This window comes from Corvus brachyrhynchos, unplaced genomic scaffold, assembly GCF_000691975.1.
Source record: "Corvus brachyrhynchos isolate BGI_N302 unplaced genomic scaffold, ASM69197v1 scaffold34, whole genome shotgun sequence".
NCBI lineage: Eukaryota > Metazoa > Chordata > Aves > Passeriformes > Corvidae > Corvus > Corvus brachyrhynchos.
In genome coordinates this window covers 6,331,669-6,350,678 of record NW_008238126.1, presented here as the reverse complement: position 1 = coordinate 6,350,678, position 19,010 = coordinate 6,331,669, and the positions used below count along the sequence as shown (strand labels likewise).

The following is a 19,010-nucleotide window of genomic DNA, read 5'->3' as shown; positions in this document are numbered from 1 at the left end:
CGGGACGTGGGGAGACCCCAGTCCCCGCTCCCCCTGCCCAGGGGCTCTGTCAGAGGGGCTGGTGCTGCCACCAGCACAGCTGCAGGCACACCAGGACCCAAGACAATAAACAAAAGGCCTTCGCTCTCAGAGCCGGGACTGGGCACGGGGTTATGTGATTTTTGGAAGCCTTGCAAAAAGTTGTGTGTGACAGATGGAATTAAAAATCCCTTCACGTTGCACAGCTCTTGCTAAGCTCTTTGCTAGGTGGATACCTGCTGTGCAGGAGATCTAATCAGCACCGAGTATCTCCAAAGGAAACAGCACTGAACACTTCCATTGTTTAAATTTTTTTGCTCTGGGCTCACAAAATCCTGGTGCTCACTCTCTGGAGTGTGAAAAGGGAATATAAAGCAGGCTGGACTCAGCTGTGGCTTAGCAGGCAGCGTGGGCTGCTCATCATCGATGGGCTTGCATATAAACCACTTGGCAGGGCTTCCAGGACAAGTCAATTCCTGGAAGGAAAAGCAGCTAATAGGTATGAAATACACTTTGCTTGTACCAATAAGCACTAAGGCCAAGTGTCTGCCTGTCAGATAAGCCAGAAGGTGCTGACTGTTGAAAAGCCTTTTGCTCCTGAGCAGTTACACCTGAACCCTTGCTCTGCTCAAATTCATCTCCTTGATCAGAACATGCTCTGGGGCTCAGCAGCTGAGATGTCCCATGGCACAGTGTCCATTAGCCACAGTTTAGCTGAAATTCCTGCTTGCTTCCCTGCTGTGCCAGTTTGGACCCCAGTTCTGCCTGCAACTGGCCCGGGTAAGTGACTGACTCCTGCTATGTGTTTTCCCAAATAAAAAGAGCATTTGTATTCTTTCACCGGGTGTGACTTTTGGTTTAGATTCAGGGGGAAAAGCAAACTTTTCCTAACAAGGGCAAAGAGCGTGTCACCTCCATAACATGCTACATAAACAGAATTTTCCTTCTGGCAAGCAAGACCCACCTGAAATACAGAGGAGCAGCGCTGAGAAAACACACTTAAGAGGTGATGCAGCTACTGGGGGCTGCCCAGTAGGCAATGCCTGCACTCCAGTGGCTCCCTCACCTGCTCTAACAACCAGAAAAGTCCGTGTGGACAGGCACAGGTTGACACAAGCTGTGACCATGCATCTGCTCTAATTCCTGGACCTTCAGATGATGTTCCCAGCACTGCTTCTTTGATATAACATAGGCAAACAAGAAAGTAGTAACAGAGTAATTCTTCCCACTGTGACTTTTCTTCTCTCATTGTCCTTATCACCCAGGATGGAGTTAGTCTGATTTATGTTTTTATGTTCAACAGCTTTATCAAGCTTTGAGCTGGTGATTAAAATACCCTGCAGAATAAATATGTTGCAAAAGAAACTATAGGAAAACTCCTGTTGTCCTGCAGCAGGGAAAACAACAGGAGTGGCTGTTTCAGCATGTTGAGTTTAATTTAAGGTACTTGGTTTTGGAATCAGATAAATTTGGCTGAGTATGGAACTAGCCTGAGGATCTGAGATGGCAAATTTCATAACTAAAGAGTGGTGATCATAGTGGTTTAAAAAACCCTCTCTATCATTTACTGTTGTGATTAATGCTGTGCCATTGCTACAGTCCAGATAATAACCACATCAAAAGGAATCCTTTATTCATGTACAGATAGACATGACCCATGAAGATTCTGAGGAAATATCTCCAGGTCACGGTCAGTTTTCTCCCACACTTCCAGCACAAGCATCCTCCCCCTGCCAAGGAAGGATTGCTTTCCCAGGAAAGGGGTGACTGCCCTGTGACTGTCATGGTCCTGCAGCTGCTTTACGCCACAGTCCATGGTTTTTCCAAAATGATGCAAAGGCACAAAAAAAGGCGACCAGCCCTGCTGTTTGCAGAGAACTCAATGCTAATTCGTGATTCCACCTGGGCTAAAGACTTAAATTTCATTATGTGCTTTATAAACTTCAGAGTTCTAGAAATAACATATAATATTACTGGCTCAGAATGAATTTCCATCTAAAGGCAAAGTTCTGAAAGGGATATATTAAATCCAAGGAAATTCTGCTTCAAAAGCTCCACACACTTCTGAACATAATATCCCAGAGTCATGCTCCAAAGTTAAAATTTGATAAAAACTGGAAATTACTTGGCATCTCAGCATATTTGGAGATACAGAGTAATAAAATGGATAAGACCTGTGCCAAGAATAAGATGAATTTTCCCCATTTGTTTAAATATTTAAACTTTACAGAATGTGAAAGGTCTGCTCAATATTTTTAAATGTGGCAGGTTGTTAGTGGCATTAGTTTAAATGTCTCTTTCTCTCCATATTTTTTCTGAGTTCAGCGTAGGTGACTGAGATCTCATCTCCTGCTAAAAGTAAAGTTTCAGTGTACAGCCAGAAACATCCATCTAGGAGACAATTTTAACTTTTCATGAATCTGCCAGCCATCAGGAGTCTTCTCCATGATGAAGTTCAGAAGAGATGTGTTATTTTTAAGACATTATTGTACATCTGTATCCGCAACTCGACATGCAATTGCTTCTTTCACCAGTACAACCAAGAGACTCCTTTATGCTATTTCAGTCCTCAGAATATCATTTCTCTGTGATTTATATTTTGGCTTTTTTTTTTTTGTTATTTTTTTTTTGTTTTTTTTTTTTTTTTTTTTTTTTTTTTTTTTTTTTTTTTTTTTTTTTTTTTGTGCTGCTGTGTTGGTTTTTTCATGTCCAATTCTCTCTAGGGTGATAAATACCCAAGATGCCAGGCACAGGTTATTGAAAACAGAACAAAATAAATACAAGCAGGGAGAAAAATATGTTTGCTTGGGGTTGTTTTTGAGGGGGGTTTTGCAACTGGAAGAATGAACACAATGCTGATTTTTTTATGAAGCCTGCAAACAGCATTATCTGAAATAAAAAGTTCTGCCTGAAACAAAATGGACTTTCTTTGGAAATGCCTGCTGAAAATGAAATGCTAAGGATATGTCATTAGACATGTTGGACAAGATCTTTTCCTAAGGCCACTTCAGCTAATAAAGGCAATCTTGGATTTTAATTACCACCCTGGGGAAAAGAAAAATACTATTTGGCTCATCAGCATGCAACAAGAGTAATTAGTGAGTTAGAAATAGGTGTGGCAGGGGAACAAAAAACTGGGCTGACAGAAGGATTTATACATCAGGAATATTGAATAGCAGGAAATCTGGAGATTTACCAGTGATGCTGAAACGGAGTATGCAAAAAATAGTTGTGTTCCTACTCTGTCAGTTAACCCAGAGGTGTTTTATGGGTACTCACAGCAGGGCAACCCTCTAATCCAATCTTCAGAAGCAGGCGGGATTGGCTTGAAGGGAACAACATGATTCCCTGGTCAGAGGAGCAGTCTGGGGATGTGACCAGTCTTGGCAGAGCCCAGCAGTCTCTCCCTCCTTGGATCTTGGACATAGTTATTTAGTTCCTTGGTAGCTCAATTTGGTTTCATCTGTAAAGAAAGTGAATTGTATTTAGGTGTCATCTCTGTAGCACCTCATTGGTTTATAAAACACCTCTGAAGGACAAATGTGAAGAATGGCTGCTAATAAAGAGTCTAAAAACCTAGAAGACAAAAAGAAGACAGTGCTCAGAGCCTTATTTAAGCTGCCAGCAGACTCAGATGACACTGCCCATCCTTCAGATTTCAGTCTTTGATTTTTGACAACACTACTCACAACCAACTCATCCAATGCAGTCTGTTTTCTCTCCTTAAGAAAATCCCTAAAACCAGTTTCAAAAAAATAGCAAGTTGCTGTGAGCCAGCAGCTCCTATTTTAACTCTTTCTCCTCTTCTTTGCTATTTGCAGTGGCATTCAAGAGCCATTGACATAAAAATCCACCTCAAATTTACTCCAGAAATGGAAACAGATGCCTTTTATTAGGAGTTTGTACTGCTCTGCAGAGATGAGAAAATATTTACAGATAGCTCAGCTGATCTTTTAAAGTGGCATGATTTGATTGCCATTGAATAATTATTACGAAAACATTTCCAAGGTTTTTGTTACCTACCTTCCTTTCTCTTTAGGAGATGTCTTTCTGGAAAAGATTTTTCCCAAAAAAAAAAAAGAAAAAAAGGGGGGGGGGGCGTAATGTAATACATGGCTATAACATAGATTGTTAATTTTTAGTGTAGCTGAATCACAGCATGCTTTGATTGAGAGGAGCCAACACAAACATGCAAAATATGTGCCTCTTTGAACAGGATACACCACATCCTGCATTTGGTAGCCAAAGGTTCCAGTTTGCATCACAAATGTAGTCCAAGATCTCTCTCTCCTTGAGGTATGTACCTCGAAAAGTGCCAAATCTGCAAGACACGCCGCCCTCTTTTTAATTTCTTTCTTTCATTCTTCCCCATTAAAAAAAAAAAAAAAAAAGAAAAATAGAAGAGTTTAATCATTTGCTTGTTTGGGTTTTAGTAGAGACTCAGCAGGTGATTGAACGAAAGGAGCTGTCAGGAGGGACTTTGATTAATCAGAGACTTGATCGTTTGATTAATCGTCCCAGAAAGAGCTGACTGCAGCAGAAGTGGCCCCAGCCAACGTGTAAATACATCGAAAGAACATTTTCAAAATGCGTAAAGACAAATTGCAGTTCAAAGCTACTCTTACTGGCCTGTTGATTTGACTGCTAGAAACAAAAGCCCTTCTGCCTGGCTGATAGAAACCAGACCTTCCATGGGAGGAAACAATCGACTTCAGGTCCTTTCAAATTCTGAGTCAAAAGAGCTTGACATTTTCTTTTTTAATTGATTTTTTTTGTCCTCTCATTCTTGTTTACAGTAATAAATTACAGCCCTTAGTCTTTTTATAAGGAAAGTTAAGTTTCCTCTCATTTTCAAGCAATTTATAACATATGTTTATGGCCTTCGGTTTCGCAGAACGTCCCAGCAAAGCATAAATTATCACAGTGAGGCAGCAAACAAAACATCGTGCTATGCATCACCCAACCACCACCACATTTTACCTGCCACTTAATGGCACCCAGTAGGAAACCTTGAGTTGGAAAAACACTCCAAAAGCCTGCCTGCTTGCCTAGCAATCTCATCATGTAGGGGGGAGAAAAAATGAGATTTGCGAATTCAGCTGGTTCCCAAGTGATCTGAGGTCATAAAAACCCTTTCTTGTCATGGAAACGCACGAAGACCTGGCTGTTGTGAGCTGCATGGTGCTCATAAGCCCTCAATGATGTTTCTCCTCAAGTTCAGGCAAGCCCATGGACATGCTGAAGGCCAATCCTGTTCAGAACGGTGCTCGAGGAAAGCCAGTAAAAACTAGAATTAGTATTTTGAGGAGGACAGGAAACAATTTCCTTCCTGGAGCAAAAATAAAACTTTCTTACAGATTGTGCAAATCAGAGAATATGGGCAGAAAATTGAATGTTTCCAATGTTGAAGCCAGCAGAAATGGGTTTGGTCTCCTGGCCACACTACCTGGGGACATCCCTAGTTTTTGGGTGCTGTGCCCTCACTGGGTTGCCCTTGCAGAGGCTCTGGTGGGAAGCCTGGCAGCTGCCAGCCCAATTCCTTCATAATCCAATTACTGCAAAGGGCTTAACTACTTCTTCAATCATGGCCATCAGCCCAGGGTGAGCCACCTGGTTTTCCTGTCGTCAGCAACACAAGAAATAATCTGAAATTTGGTTCAAGTCAAACCAAAATGGAAATTCTGCTTTTGCCCAGCAATGAACCTGTCAGCTGAAAGCATTTCACTGCCTCAAAAATGTGCAGATTTACATTGAATGAGACGTTTTTCAGCCCAAAAGGAAACCTATAAAGAAAAGACAGTTATTTAGCACCTGTTTTAAAATAAATGTGAATTGCGAGACTAAACAAATCAATGAAAGTTAAAATAATTCCTATGCAAAGTTCTGAATAAATACTTCGACACTTCCCAAGTGTTTCATTTTTCAAAATTATGAAATATTGCATCTTGCCTTTTACATTCTTTCCAATGGCCACCATCCATCGTTTTGAGGTCCAAGCCTTGATTTTGAAGTAGAATTTGTCTTTCTCAAGCTGTAATTTTCAATACATTTACTATTCCAGCTGCAAGTGTCACAGCTACTTGATCTCATTTCAGCATAGCAAGTGCGGTGTGAGCTGGGTGAATTGTCTTGACAGTGCAACAGCACAGAGGAGAAATTTTGGTGAAAGCATTAAGGAAAATCTGTGCAACCAATTTGAAAAGAGTCTGCACGCTGGTAGTACAGCTGCTTATTAATGTTTGGTGAAATATGAACAGACAAAAAACCCTATTCCCAAATGTTTTGTTAAAAAACGGGGGATACACTAAAACAAAGTGGATGCTTTTATAACAATTGATTTGGAATATATATTTTTGCTTTAGTTTGCTTTACTTTGCTACATCTTATCTTCACCATGTTTTATTTATCGTTAATTAACCCAGCTTTTTCAAAGACCTTGAACCTTAACCCTGAATTCTAGCAAAGCACCACAGAGAGCTAAATACCATCCTCTCCTCCCTTCAGCTACAGAGCCAAGAGATGAAGGTCTGCATTACCTCTTACAACTTCCTTAGTGGCAACAGGAATCCAAAGGATGTTCCTCCCTTTTTGTACGTATCAGTCATAAGTCCTTTGTCTTCATTCTCATTCCCTATCCAGCAGTGTTTTAATTAATGAAATCAAAAGACAATCTAGTAAAATAAACCAGATTTAACGAGGGAAGAAAGTCAAAACAAACAGGCACTGTTTACTTCCTCTGCACTGATTTGCCAAGAAACGAGCTCCACATCTCAGATTATCGATTCCTGTCAGCAATATTAACCTCTCGCAGCAGCATGAAAAGGAGAATCTGGATCAGAGGGATGAGAGGGGACAGGCATGCAGTGAAAAGAAAGCAAAGAGATTTTTCTCCATGCCTTGGTGGAGGACTTGACCCCCATAGGAACAGGCAGCAACGCATAGGTAATGTTTGTGTCCTACCCATCAATCCTGCAGCTGGAAATGTGACATCCAAGGTCTCACATTTGGCTGTGGTTCCGGCTCCCTGTGGAGCACGGATGGGCACAGCCATGTGTTTGTTGTGTCCTCCAGAAAGTGCTGCTCCCACCCACATCTGGAGTTCCTGGCTGCTCACACGGAAAGATGTGGTACCATATGAGCAGAAGTACCCTATTTCAGCTGTCATCTCCTGCTGACCACCTCCTTACTGCAAAAGGGCTTGGATTTGGTGGTCATAACAAGCAAAACACGCCAGCTTTTCATGGGATTGAGTTTGTAAGGAAGAGAGGCGTCAGACTGTCCTCAGAGCAGGTGAAATCATGCAGAAACATCTGTCTAATCTGAGAGTCACCATTAGTTACAGCACTGCACATAAACACCTCCAGCCTTTTGGAATATTTTATGTGAAAGGTTTTGTTACTGAAAAAGCAGGTTTCCCAAAACTGAAAGATGCCGTCCAAAAGCATCATTTCCAATCATTAGATCTTTTCTTTCACAGAGAAGGATTTTAAACCAAAAACAAACTAGGGTTTACATAAGCTTTGGGTTTTGGAAAATTGAAGCATTACAAGCTTTTTCCTCATTTCCTTAATTGCTGGCTGTTCCTCTTTCATCCCTGCCCCACCTTTCTTTCACCACTGAATGCACTGACAGGCTGTTTGTCTGTAGGGTTCTCTTTTTCCTTTTCTTTTGACTTCTTCACAGTATCTCTCTGACTTCTGCAATACGCAGAGCAACCATGAGAACCCCTCCAGGACACACCTTCAGCTATGGTACCACCCTGGGAAACAGAAGCAACACGAAGATCTGCAATTTTTCTTCATAAAACCCTATTTTTCTCCTTTTCAACTGTCTCTGCAACTATTACACGCAGATCTTGCCACACTGCTGGTTTTCAGCAGTGCCCTTTGTTATCCCCCCTGTTTGCCTACAAACAAAGAGGGAACTGGATGGTTTCTGCAGGCTGGAGTGGGATGCTGGCTCCCCACTCGCTGCTTCAGATCTGAAGCCGCTAACAATGAACAATGGTGACACACTGGCTCCCCATGGCTTCAGTGCTCCATGTGGTGTGAGAATGGGGCCAAGGGCATGGACATGGCACTGGAACAGGGTATTTTGGTTTCCTGCCTTTTTTGTCCGGCGCAGACCAGGAGCCAGAGCATCCACAGGGGTATTCCCTTACTGCACTTGGTGGCATCTGGCCCTCAGGGGCTGTTTTGTCGCTGAGAATAGAAGGAGCATTAAGCAGAGGCCAAGGAAGAGAGCGATGTGCAGATGTCCCATTAACTCCATCCCACATGGCCAGCTCCCTTCTGCTGACAAACAGCAACTCAGAGCCACTCCTGCAGCATCTCAGCCTCTGCAACTCGTGCTCCAGGAGCCACAACTAACCAGAGAATGGTCCTGGCCCTTGGGCATGGACTCAGTGACCTCAGTGCTGCTTGTGGGAGTAAATATCCTGTCAGCCAAAGCGCCGGCAGCTCCTCAGTGTCCAAATGAGCAGCGAGGCGCTGCGGCGGCAGACTTAGAGGTGGCCTTGTCACTCGGGGCTAAAGCCTATTGTCAGTCTGAGCCTTTGCAGCCCTGTGGATAAACACAGGACTGCCTGGAGCCAAGCATTAAATCCACGCTCACATGCAGAATAAATAAAGAATTAAATGTGGTGCATAAATAAATACAAACGTTAAGCGGTGCGGAACCTGACACAGCCCCTCTGTGTCCTCCCTCCGGACGGGCCTCACTGCAGGAGCCCAGCCTGTCCCAGCTCCATGACAGGCCACTGCCATCAGAGCCCAAATGCCAACCTGTTCTTTAATCCCCTTTTTCTCAGATCTGGTCCCTAAACTCTCACTTTACACGGCTGACAGGGGTCAGCACAAACAGTGCGGAGCCAGGTGTGATGTGCTTGAGCAGAAGCGAAGCCAACTAGGACAGTCCTCTCATTTAATTAGTCCGATGTGTTGCTAAAATCATAAGGAAAAATGCTGAATCCCTCACTCTGACACCCTGATTTTTATTCCAGACTATAAGACACATAGCGATTTCCCTGGGTTTCTTACCCATACTCATAGAGACATTTATTTCTTCACTCTTCTTTTCCCATTTTCTTTTCCATTTTTCTTTTCACTCCCTTGACTCCAGCCAGGATGTCAGCTACAAATTATATATATCTTTTTTAAAAATGTATATAACGCGTGTGTGTATATATATTATAATGTATGTAACATGTGTGTGCATATATGCATATATAAGATCAATATATATATCTTTTCAGTGAAGCCTTTCAAGCAGTACTGTCCTCCCAATCCCAAAAACTAAAGCTAGTTTCTAGTCTTAAACTGGTACAGAATGGGATTTCCAAGGGAGCTGGATATGAAGTTGTTCTCTAGTCCTGAGCAAATATGTCCCTTACACGCTGCTCATGGCACAGTTGTTCCCCAAAGGCAATAGGGCTGAGGGTAACCCTCCAACAAACTCTGCAAACACCCTGTGGCCAGGAGAGCCTGTGGTGCCTTTGGATGCATAGTGGAGGGTCTCTGGAGTGATGGGAAAGCCATGCTGCCTCTGCTAGTTCCAGCCCAGTCCTCCAAACCCCCCACACTGCTCCAGCATCCCCAAATCCTCACCACACAGGCGCCACTGGGGAACCTCTTCAGTTTGCATGAAGATGTTTGTGGACTTCGGCTGAGGAATTCTGGTTTTCAACCATTCAGAGGATGATTTTTGCAGCAATTAGCTATCAGATCTGTCTCCATTCCCCTAATTACTGATGAATTTCACAGTGAGCAACACGAAAGCCATTAGTGCTCAGAGAGTCACAGCAGATTCAGAACACATTTCCTAGTGAAAGAATTATTAACTAAGATCTCTTCGGGGTGACATCCAAGCTCCACTAACCGCTTCCCAAGCACTCAGGAAGGGATTAGGTCTGTTTGGAGGCAATCAGATTTCAGGGGTGCAGCCTCTCACAGCTGGGGCGGGGTGGATTTTGGCCCTTCTACCAATATCTTATGCACTGACTTTAATGAAACTTGGAAACAATGGAATGAGATGAACTTCCTATTAATTGCAAAGCAGCACACACAGACCCCAAATGCTCTCAGTTCCCATGTCTTCACAGGAATAAGGAGCCTCCCCGAGGGTACCCCATGGATGTTGTGTGATTCCCAGAGTACCAGGCTATGATGTGCACTGCACACAACAGATGGAAGGGACTGGAAAGGCCAAACTTCCTCACTGTAGCAGAGTCCATTTAGTGATTTCATAACTCCAGCTGGACCTCTTTTGGCAGAGGAGAGGATTTTTATGAGGGAAAATGCTATAAATCTGCTGTCACTGAAAGCCATCAGACACCATGTGGCATGTTCATGATATCACCAGTGTGCACCAGTTTTAAAACAGAGGTTTTAGCTATAAAGCTGCCAACCAGGAAAATCACATATGAGAGGAACGCTGAACTTTTAACAGAGAAACATCCCTGTGAAAACCTTTCCTCTTCCTGCTTCTTCTCAACCCCAAAGCTTTGGAGAGATAGAGAAGGGGAAAATGAAGGGTGTACACTTCAAAGTGCTGTGATAAACATCCCAGGATTAAAACAAAGCCAAACTTTGTGTCCCATTTCTGAGCAGAAACAGCTGTCACTCAGCAAAAGCATTTGCTTAATGATGAGGGAGCCAAAAAATAAAGAAAAAATACCAGTCCTTTAAAGAAAAGGAGTGTATCTGTTTCATAATGCTCATCTTGCCCTGCCCTAAGTTAAAAATCAGGAGGAATCGGTGCCATGTGCCAGGTAGGAGTCAGAGATGGAAATCTAGCAGGGTAAATGTGAGCCACGCAGCCATAAATTGCTTGCCTTAACTGTTTGTGACAATTGGTAGCAGACAGAAGTTATATATCTCCAGCAAACGTTTCTGCAGGACACAGCCTTCTGTTCTGCTCCGGTTACCATGGCCTTTCTCACCACCTCCTTGCAGTTTTTCCCTGTGTTTTAAGGAAATGCTGGAGGCTGGGAGGAGAGGGGAGCAGCCAGAGCCGGGCCAGGCCACTGAAACCCTCTGACATGGACTATAACAAACGAAGGCAAAACATAAGGAGCCCCAGGGGACTCAGAGCTCCACGAGGCAGAGATTTTGTGCATTGATACCTGCAGACAAAATCCCGATTGTAGACACCAGTTCAGTGCCAGAACACTTTTCCGCTAGGAGACTTCAAATTTATGCTTCTAGTAGGGTTGAGAAGTTCACAGAAAGGTCATATTCATCTGTTTCTTTGCACTGTAATGCAATACCTCTCCCAGTGATTTTAATTAGGACCCTCACAATTAATTTGTTTCCCCATCACGGGTGTATTTCACTTCTTGTCACAAGTTGAAGAAAGGCTGCTGCAGTTGCTGCCTTCCCTACCAAAGGTAAAATGAAAACTCATTACTTCTGCCCACAGTAAGGGGTAATTCACCCTATTGCTTCTACACCCTGGGCTTTTTCAGGCAGATTGAACATAACTGCTCATTTCAGTTAGCTGCACAATGCCCAAGAATCTTTGGTTTTGGAGGTTTTGCCTTGTTACCCCACTGATTGCTATTGGAGTCCAAACCAGCTGGCTACATGTGTGCAGAGCAAACTTTGCACATGCCAAGGGGGTGGGTAGGTGGGGGAGAGCAGGAGGGAGAGGGGAGAGCAATTTTGCAATATTTATATCATTTATGTGGTGTCACAGCTGAAAGGGATGAGCAGGGATGGTCACATTTCCCACTGAAGAGGCTGCACAGCCCAGTTTTACTCAACACTTTTGAGTAAAATCTGGAATATTTACAATTTGGAAGATAAAGATACTGTGATTGGGAAAATCTCTCTTAACAATGAAACACACAGAGGGAGTATATTTCCTGCGTGTTTGTTGAATGCAGGATAAGAACATTCAGCTCCTAAAATGCATTCAGTTTTCCCTCTGCTACTACACAAACACTGTGTCTTCTACTTTGTTCATTTTTCTCAGTACATGTGTTTGTACAATGCAAATGGCTGAGGATATTGCAGAATTTGGCTTTAAAATAGCAGAAAATATTCAAAACAATTTTGTGATCCAGTCACAAACTTCAGTTTTTACAGTGGCCCTGATGCAAAGGCCATTTGCCAACAGATTACAAGGAGCTTTTAGACAAATCCCATGCACAGGACAAATAGAGGGGCTTTCTGCTCTTGCCACTTTGAATGGACAGGTCACCCCCTTGGGATTTAGAGACATGCCCATAAATTTGGCTGGACCCATCCAGAGGCCTCCAGCTGATATCGAGGATCTGCCACGTAGGGGTGGTGGTGCCCAAGCCCTCTGTGAGTTCCCAAGGAGAGAAGGAACTTTGAATCATTTCAAATTGAGCTGATTCAACACTGTCACATTACTGTTTTTCATCGCTCTGTCCTGGCCTGTAAAAGCCTTGCTCAGGTTTCTTTCCTTCTCCCAGATGAGCAATGTTGAGCTACACAGAATGCTTGGATAGCAGCTTGGGATGGGGAACGAGAAATCACCAAAATTATGTGAAGCATGATGCTAATCTCTGAAACGTGGGGGTAAAACAAACAAGCCCTTCTCTTGCATAAGCACCAGGTTCACTCATCTGTTGAGGTCTCATAAAAGGCATGAGCTGGATGGATTTAAGGCACTGTCCTGGGTTGCAGTGTATTCTATTACCATCCTCACGAGCTGTTGAAATCAGGTGGGGCAGTGTTTCCTTGCCTCCTCCCCCCAGACTATCTTTCTGTTAATTGCCCATCATTGTCCTGCCGCCTGACTCAGAGATAACTCCCTCCGGACCATCTTCTGTTAATGAGCCTAATCAATGCCTGGCCTAAAGACTCATCATCCCATTGTGAGATGCTCCACCCAGAAGGAGGAACCAAGCATTCCATCCTGGATATAATCTGAGATTCTGAACACCAGAGGCAACCTTTCCACTGGATTTCCACAGGGCAGGAGCTACACAGCCACCACTGGACCTTCTGAGGAAGAGCAGGCCCTTTCTATAGGATCACTGCTTGACAGAACCACATCCACCACTTCAGGAGGACTGCAGCCACCATCTTATTGGACTGCTACCACCACCCTGATTAACAGGGTGTCAGGTTGTATCCTGACTCTGTCAGTTTAACCCAGTATTTTCTGCCTTTAATTTTTTTTTCCCCTTTATTTCCCTATTAAATTCTTATTCTGACTTGGTGCCTTCCACTCGTTTGTTTTCAAACTAGTACAGGCATCTATGATAGGGATAAGCCTGTGTGAAACCATACAGAAACTCCTCAGAGTTTTCCACGAGGTGACTTCAGAGCTGTCTGCACTGGGTCGGGAGGATGTATGACTTTTAACACTGCCAGTGTGTACCTAATCATGCCAAACATGGAACATCCTTGACCCTTTACTGTGAAGAGGTGCTTCCACACTGGGCAATGAAGCAAAGAATGGCCATGTCTGAGTGCTGTCATCACAAGAAGGCCAGGCAGTTTTGTGTGGGACAATCCTCTCAGGGGGAGAACAGACCACCTAAAAAAACTAAGTCATGGTGAATGAGGTTTTTAACACCATATAGGTCCATATTTCAGGAATCTGAGGAAGGGAAAGGGATTGAACCTTAAGCAACTTCCTAATCAACCTACACAGCTTGTTGAGTATCCCATCTACCTTCAGAACCATAGGATCATTGAAGTTTGAAAAGAGCTCTGGGATCACTGATTCCAACCACAATTTGACCACAGTTTTGAGTGGTGGAAGGGAACAGACTACAGTAACTGCCCCACACAGCTCCCACAGGATAACTGACCCTGGCCTTCCCAGTCTGAAACCGGAATCACTCAGCAGCAGAGGTGGTGAGTGCAGACATATCGTTGGCCTTCAGGATGAAAGCTGACTCCTATTCCTTTGGACCAGCTCTTGCCCATGGCTGCACCTGTGTGCTCTGCTGAGTGTGTCTTCCAAGCCTTTCTGCAGCTTTGGCTCTTTTCCTGTGTCCTGCTCCAGAGGCCCTTAAAAGGCGTTGGCCCAGAGAGTTATCCAGTGCCAGAAATATCACAAATTAGCAGACAGAAATTGGTGTCAAAGCAAAGAAGAAGAGAAAGAACCAAGGGAAACAAAAGAGAGCATTGTGACCAAAGCCAAGGCAGCCCTACCTCAAAGCAGCGGATACAAAAAGAGAGCATGTGTTGATGTTTTTATTCCTACTGATAAACTTGAGGCCAAATACAAGCACCAACTGTTGCAGAGGCTGGTTTGCAGCACAGTCCTCCACGCACTTTCAGGATACATTCAGCTTTCCTTTACCTGAGGCAGCAAGGATTCAGGATTACCCAAACAAATTAAAAATGCAAATGATACTTACTCATTCTGGACCATCCCACAGAGGCAATCACCTCTCTGCAACTCGCAGTTCTGGTGGTTCCAGGAAGGTTTATTACCTTTGGTAGAAGACTGCAAACTGCGCAACTTGGAGGTGCTCTCGGGTGCTCCTGGACACCGGCTACCTCTGGAAGCAGTGGAGTTACAGGTGGGCAGTGCAGCTCCTGGGCTGGTAAGTTCTTTAGAAATAAGATCACTGTGTCAGTAAGACTTTTTTTTTTGTCTGTAGATCAATACATTTTCAAACAGTTCTTTCAGTAAGTATTCTTTAGAGAGGTCTGTGTCCAGTGCCTGCCTGTCGTGGCAATAAATATAATTCCTGTGGATGTATTTGCGCAGGTTTGGCATCTCCTGGTGGGGTGCCCATGATGGTTGTGCCACCTTCATGGCAGAAGGTCTCATTGCTGCAGGCCTGGCTGAGGACAAGGTGGGTGTGAGGGGCTGGTTTGGCCCACAGCAGGAGCCTCAAGGGATACATGACCACTACAGAAGGAAAATAGGGTGCTCTGACACAGAGTAAAAATGAGGAGATGGAAAGAATGTGATCATGTAAAGAAAGATCTGTTGGAGATCAACATTCCCAAAGGTTTGGAGGACCCAATGTCAACCATCAATCAAGACCATTTTCTTGTCCGGGAAAAACTCTGAATTTGTAACTTGTGGGCTCAGCTCATAAGCAAATGTTTGCACAAAAAGCACAATAACAATTGTTTAAAGGAAAGATGTAGCAATCTACATGGAACTTTGCAGTAGTAGATAAAATTTGTTCCTAACTATTTGCTGTTCACAACACTTCAGCTCCACTGTAACCACTTATGGCCATGAAAAATGGCGTGGTGTCACTACACTAAGCCCTGCACTCAGATCCTAAAGCACAATCGATCACTTGAGTTGAAGAAAAATCTCTTGTAAGGTTTGGCACTACAAAATTCATGTCACATCCTGTCTCGGAGAAGATGGTGACAAACGCACAGTGTAGTGCAATATACCATACAGTCTGACAAAGTATTTTAAGTTCTGCTGTTTTTCAAGTATCCAAGCCTGAAAGAGCCCCAGTTGAGTGGTTCTTCTAAACTGTTTCCTCCCAAAGTAGTATTCAAGCAACAACAGCAACGTGGCACTCTGACACGTTATTATTTACAACAAAATCGCTCTGTGTGGCCAAAAGGTGACGCTGAACAACAAACAGGGCACTTTGCTGTGTGTGGGGAAGTGTCCAGGCAGGGTTTTACTGGTGCAACGGGAATTAAATGGTCTGTTTCAGTGACTTCAAAAGAGCACAATTTGAGTACAGGGAAAACATGCAAAATAGAAGGCAAATTAGTCTCAATCCAAATCTAAAATTTTTGGTGTTGGCCAAACTCTCTCTCAAGCTCATTACTGCTGATGGTGCACATTTCTTGTCTCAGAGTGTTCCAAATCATTTAGCATGGTTTCAGTAGGAGACAGCTTTACAATTTCGTAATATCACTGCTTATCTTGCATTGCCAAACTTCTCTTCTCCCTCAACCTCCACTAAAAGAACTTCCAAAGACTTATTTCCTTGAGCTCTCTTAATAGCTCTTTCCAACCAGTATGAAAATGCCAGGTTTGGGCAGCTGTTTTAAAGACCAGGTTGGGAAAAGGTTTGAGGTTCAGCATTTGACTGAAGCAAACACAGCAGCATCTCAGGTATTTATTGCTTGGATGGAGAGTTTGTTCCTTAGAAAATTCTCATCTGAATATATGCTGCTGAGAGAAACTTTGGATATAAGCCTGAAAAGGTAGTGATTTCTGTCCTGGAGTGAATACCAGCACCAAAGGTCATCCAGTGAACCGGACAATCCGCAAGTCCTTGAAAGACAGCATAAAGGGGGAAAAAAATGCTCCTTTTGCCTTGAAACAGATCAAATCATGTAGTAGCAACCTTACTAGAAGGGCAACTAAGTGCCAGTCATGCATATCCCTCTCATGGCCCAGCACTACCTGCACCCAGCACAACCTTTTTGGAAGAGGTGTGAGCTGATTTCTGGATTTGGCTTTCAAAACCCACTGGCACCACAGGATAGATCACCTTGTGCAGTTCTGCAGTGACTTCTGACTGGTCATACCATCTTTCCTGGAATACACCGTGCTGGAGGAGGGCACCAGCTGGAGCAAGGACGTTCCCATTCTGCATGGGCTCAACATGGAATGGCCAAGCTTCTTAGGCAGCAGCTGAAAAATAATAACAAGTACTGAGGTACTGCTCTCAAATGTCTGCTCTAGCCTGTATCCTGCATTCAACTAAAGGAAGGCAAAGTTTAGCAGTAAAACAAGGACCAAACAATGTGGAAGCTCTCTAGTGAAATGGTCTTCTTTAAGTCGCATTACATGCATGAAAAACTAAATCAGCTCTGAATTCCTGCTCCAACTGCATACAAGGCAGGGGAGTAATTAAAACAGCAGAGAACAGTAGACCATGTCAAGAGTAATCAAAATTTACAAGCTCAATAGATAAAGATTGTTTGTTTTTTTCCTAGAAGCCAAGAGCAGAACTATCAGAGCATTAGAGGATACCAACAAAAATCTCTGCATTCTCACTTCTTTTACAGAAGACAGCAGCAGAATTATTCAGAACTACCAAATGCACAGAGCTCTGCCTGACCTTCTTGGCAGATGGCCCATTCGCCCTGAAAAAAAATCACACAAAGATCTCAGTGTCCAGAGCCCAGACTGCGATGGTGTGAAGCGGGGAAGAGCCGGGGCTGGGCCGGGGGCAAGAACCCGTGAGACCTGTGAGTCCTTGGGCCATGAGCAGCAAGAAAACTGCTCAGGGGTACCAATCAGAGACCATGAGAATGAGGAGCCTCTGTCTCCACTCAGTATATTTGTTCTAAGGCTGAGTTGTACAAACTGTCCCTCTGCTGCCTCCTCGGAGGTGCTCAAGTCAGCCCAGATGAATCAAAGTTAGCAACAGGGCAAAGGGAACATTTGCTGCCTTTATTGCTGGTTTCTATTACACAAATTAAGTCTTATGAAAGACAGCATCATGCTGAGGATAGAAGATATCAAATGAAGCCAGCCTAAGGAACACAGTTTTCCTAAAACCAGATTTTTCACTTTCGAGTTTTAAAAGAACAAGCTTTGTTTTGTTGCTTTAATTACAAATTTCATTTTATTAAGGGTTGCTTTTCTTCCAGGGTTAAAAAAAAGCCCAAAATATAAACCAGAAAGCAACTGCAGTGGAGGAATACAGACCTGATCTATCACATATATTTTTGTTTCCTGTTTGATTCCTGGTTGTACATATTTGAGAAGAACCTCTTCCATACTCCAAGGTGAATTCAAACTAGTGGGAAGGCACAAATAGGGTTAGACACGGAGCACCAATGACCATGGAAAATAGGTGGCGTTCCTCTCCTGATGCCTTAAGGTTGAGAAGAAGCTTTTTTGGACCTGATCCTTTTGCCAACACACCATCAGCTGTCTCCATACCAGGTTCACCACTGAAATCTGATACCTACTACACTGAAGATGTCACCCTAGAAGGTCCAAGCTTTCATTTTAGTCCTAAACTCTATGATTGACATCTATGAATGAATCATTTGGAAGGAGTGAGATGTGAGCTCACAACTCCAGTGCCTCACCAGAGAAGCTGTGGGTGCCCCATCCCTGGAAGTGTTCCAGGTTGGATGAGGCCCTGAGCAACCAGATCTAGTGGAAGGTGTCCCTGAATGAGACATCTTTGATGAGAATGAGATGATCTTTGATGTCCCTTTCAATCAATGCTTCCTTCAATGAAGCAATACTTCACAACTTGCCTTTAGTTTTAGGTCTTCCACCAACACTTGGTGGCCAAAAGCATCATTCCCATGTGCAGTGCCCTCCCATATTTCATCCTGAGCTGCAGGAAGTGGAGTCCCTCCTCCAAACTCTTTTCTCTGGGGTTCAGTTCCTGGGAGAGGTTGTTTGAGCCTCGCCACAGCACCCAATACTCCTCTACCATTCCCAAGGCTCACCAGGCCATCCTCTCAGCAGCTCGGAATGGGCATCACCAGTACAGAAACATCCTGAGCTCCATGCTGAGCTCCTGGGGCCACGATTTTGGCTGGCTCCATTTAACCATCACTGCATCTGTGTTGCAGTAGCACCTAGTGGCCAGGGCTGTGAAAACACATAGAAAAGGAAGCACTCCTGCCAAAAAACCCCAAATACTGCTGAGCTCAACCTAGAAACAACAGGTGGTCATGTGTGACTGCTGCAGCCAGCACAAGGTAATTCAAGTTGACTCTAAAGGCCTAATTCTCATGTGAAAGTGAGAGTAAAAATAATTTACATCCTGTACTTGTTGGCTCAAGAGACCTCAATATAAATGAGAATCCAGTCCTAAATCCTCAATGGGATCCAGGCTTCGAGAAGGATTTCAGCTCAAGAAGGGGTCTGGGTTCTACTTTGCAGTGTGTGAACAGCTGAATGGGCAATTCATATTATTTTAAGAAATGTCCTGATGGGTTTGGTATGGTTTTGTTTTTTCCTTTAATAATTACACCCCACTTATTAGGCTGTAACCAGGGGACCCGTAAAGCCTGTTGAGCTAAGATCAGCACAAATCATCCCACCAGGAACACACAGTGGAAAACTGAGAATGCAGGAGGAAGAGGTGTTGCTGA

General features: G+C 43.8%; 1 long non-coding RNA gene across 1 annotated transcript; it reads right to left on the bottom strand.

Annotated features, from left to right (window-relative positions):
* Window positions 1-2,706: 2,706 nt before the first annotated feature.
* On the bottom strand, window positions 2,707-16,581 carry LOC108446565. The gene is made up of 3 exons (XR_001861779.1): window positions 16,433-16,581; window positions 14,439-14,558; window positions 2,707-3,481 (listed from the first exon to the last, which is right to left on the bottom strand). It is a non-coding gene; the product is annotated as an uncharacterized LOC108446565 (long non-coding RNA).
* Between the last annotated feature and the right edge of the window lie 2,429 nt (window positions 16,582-19,010).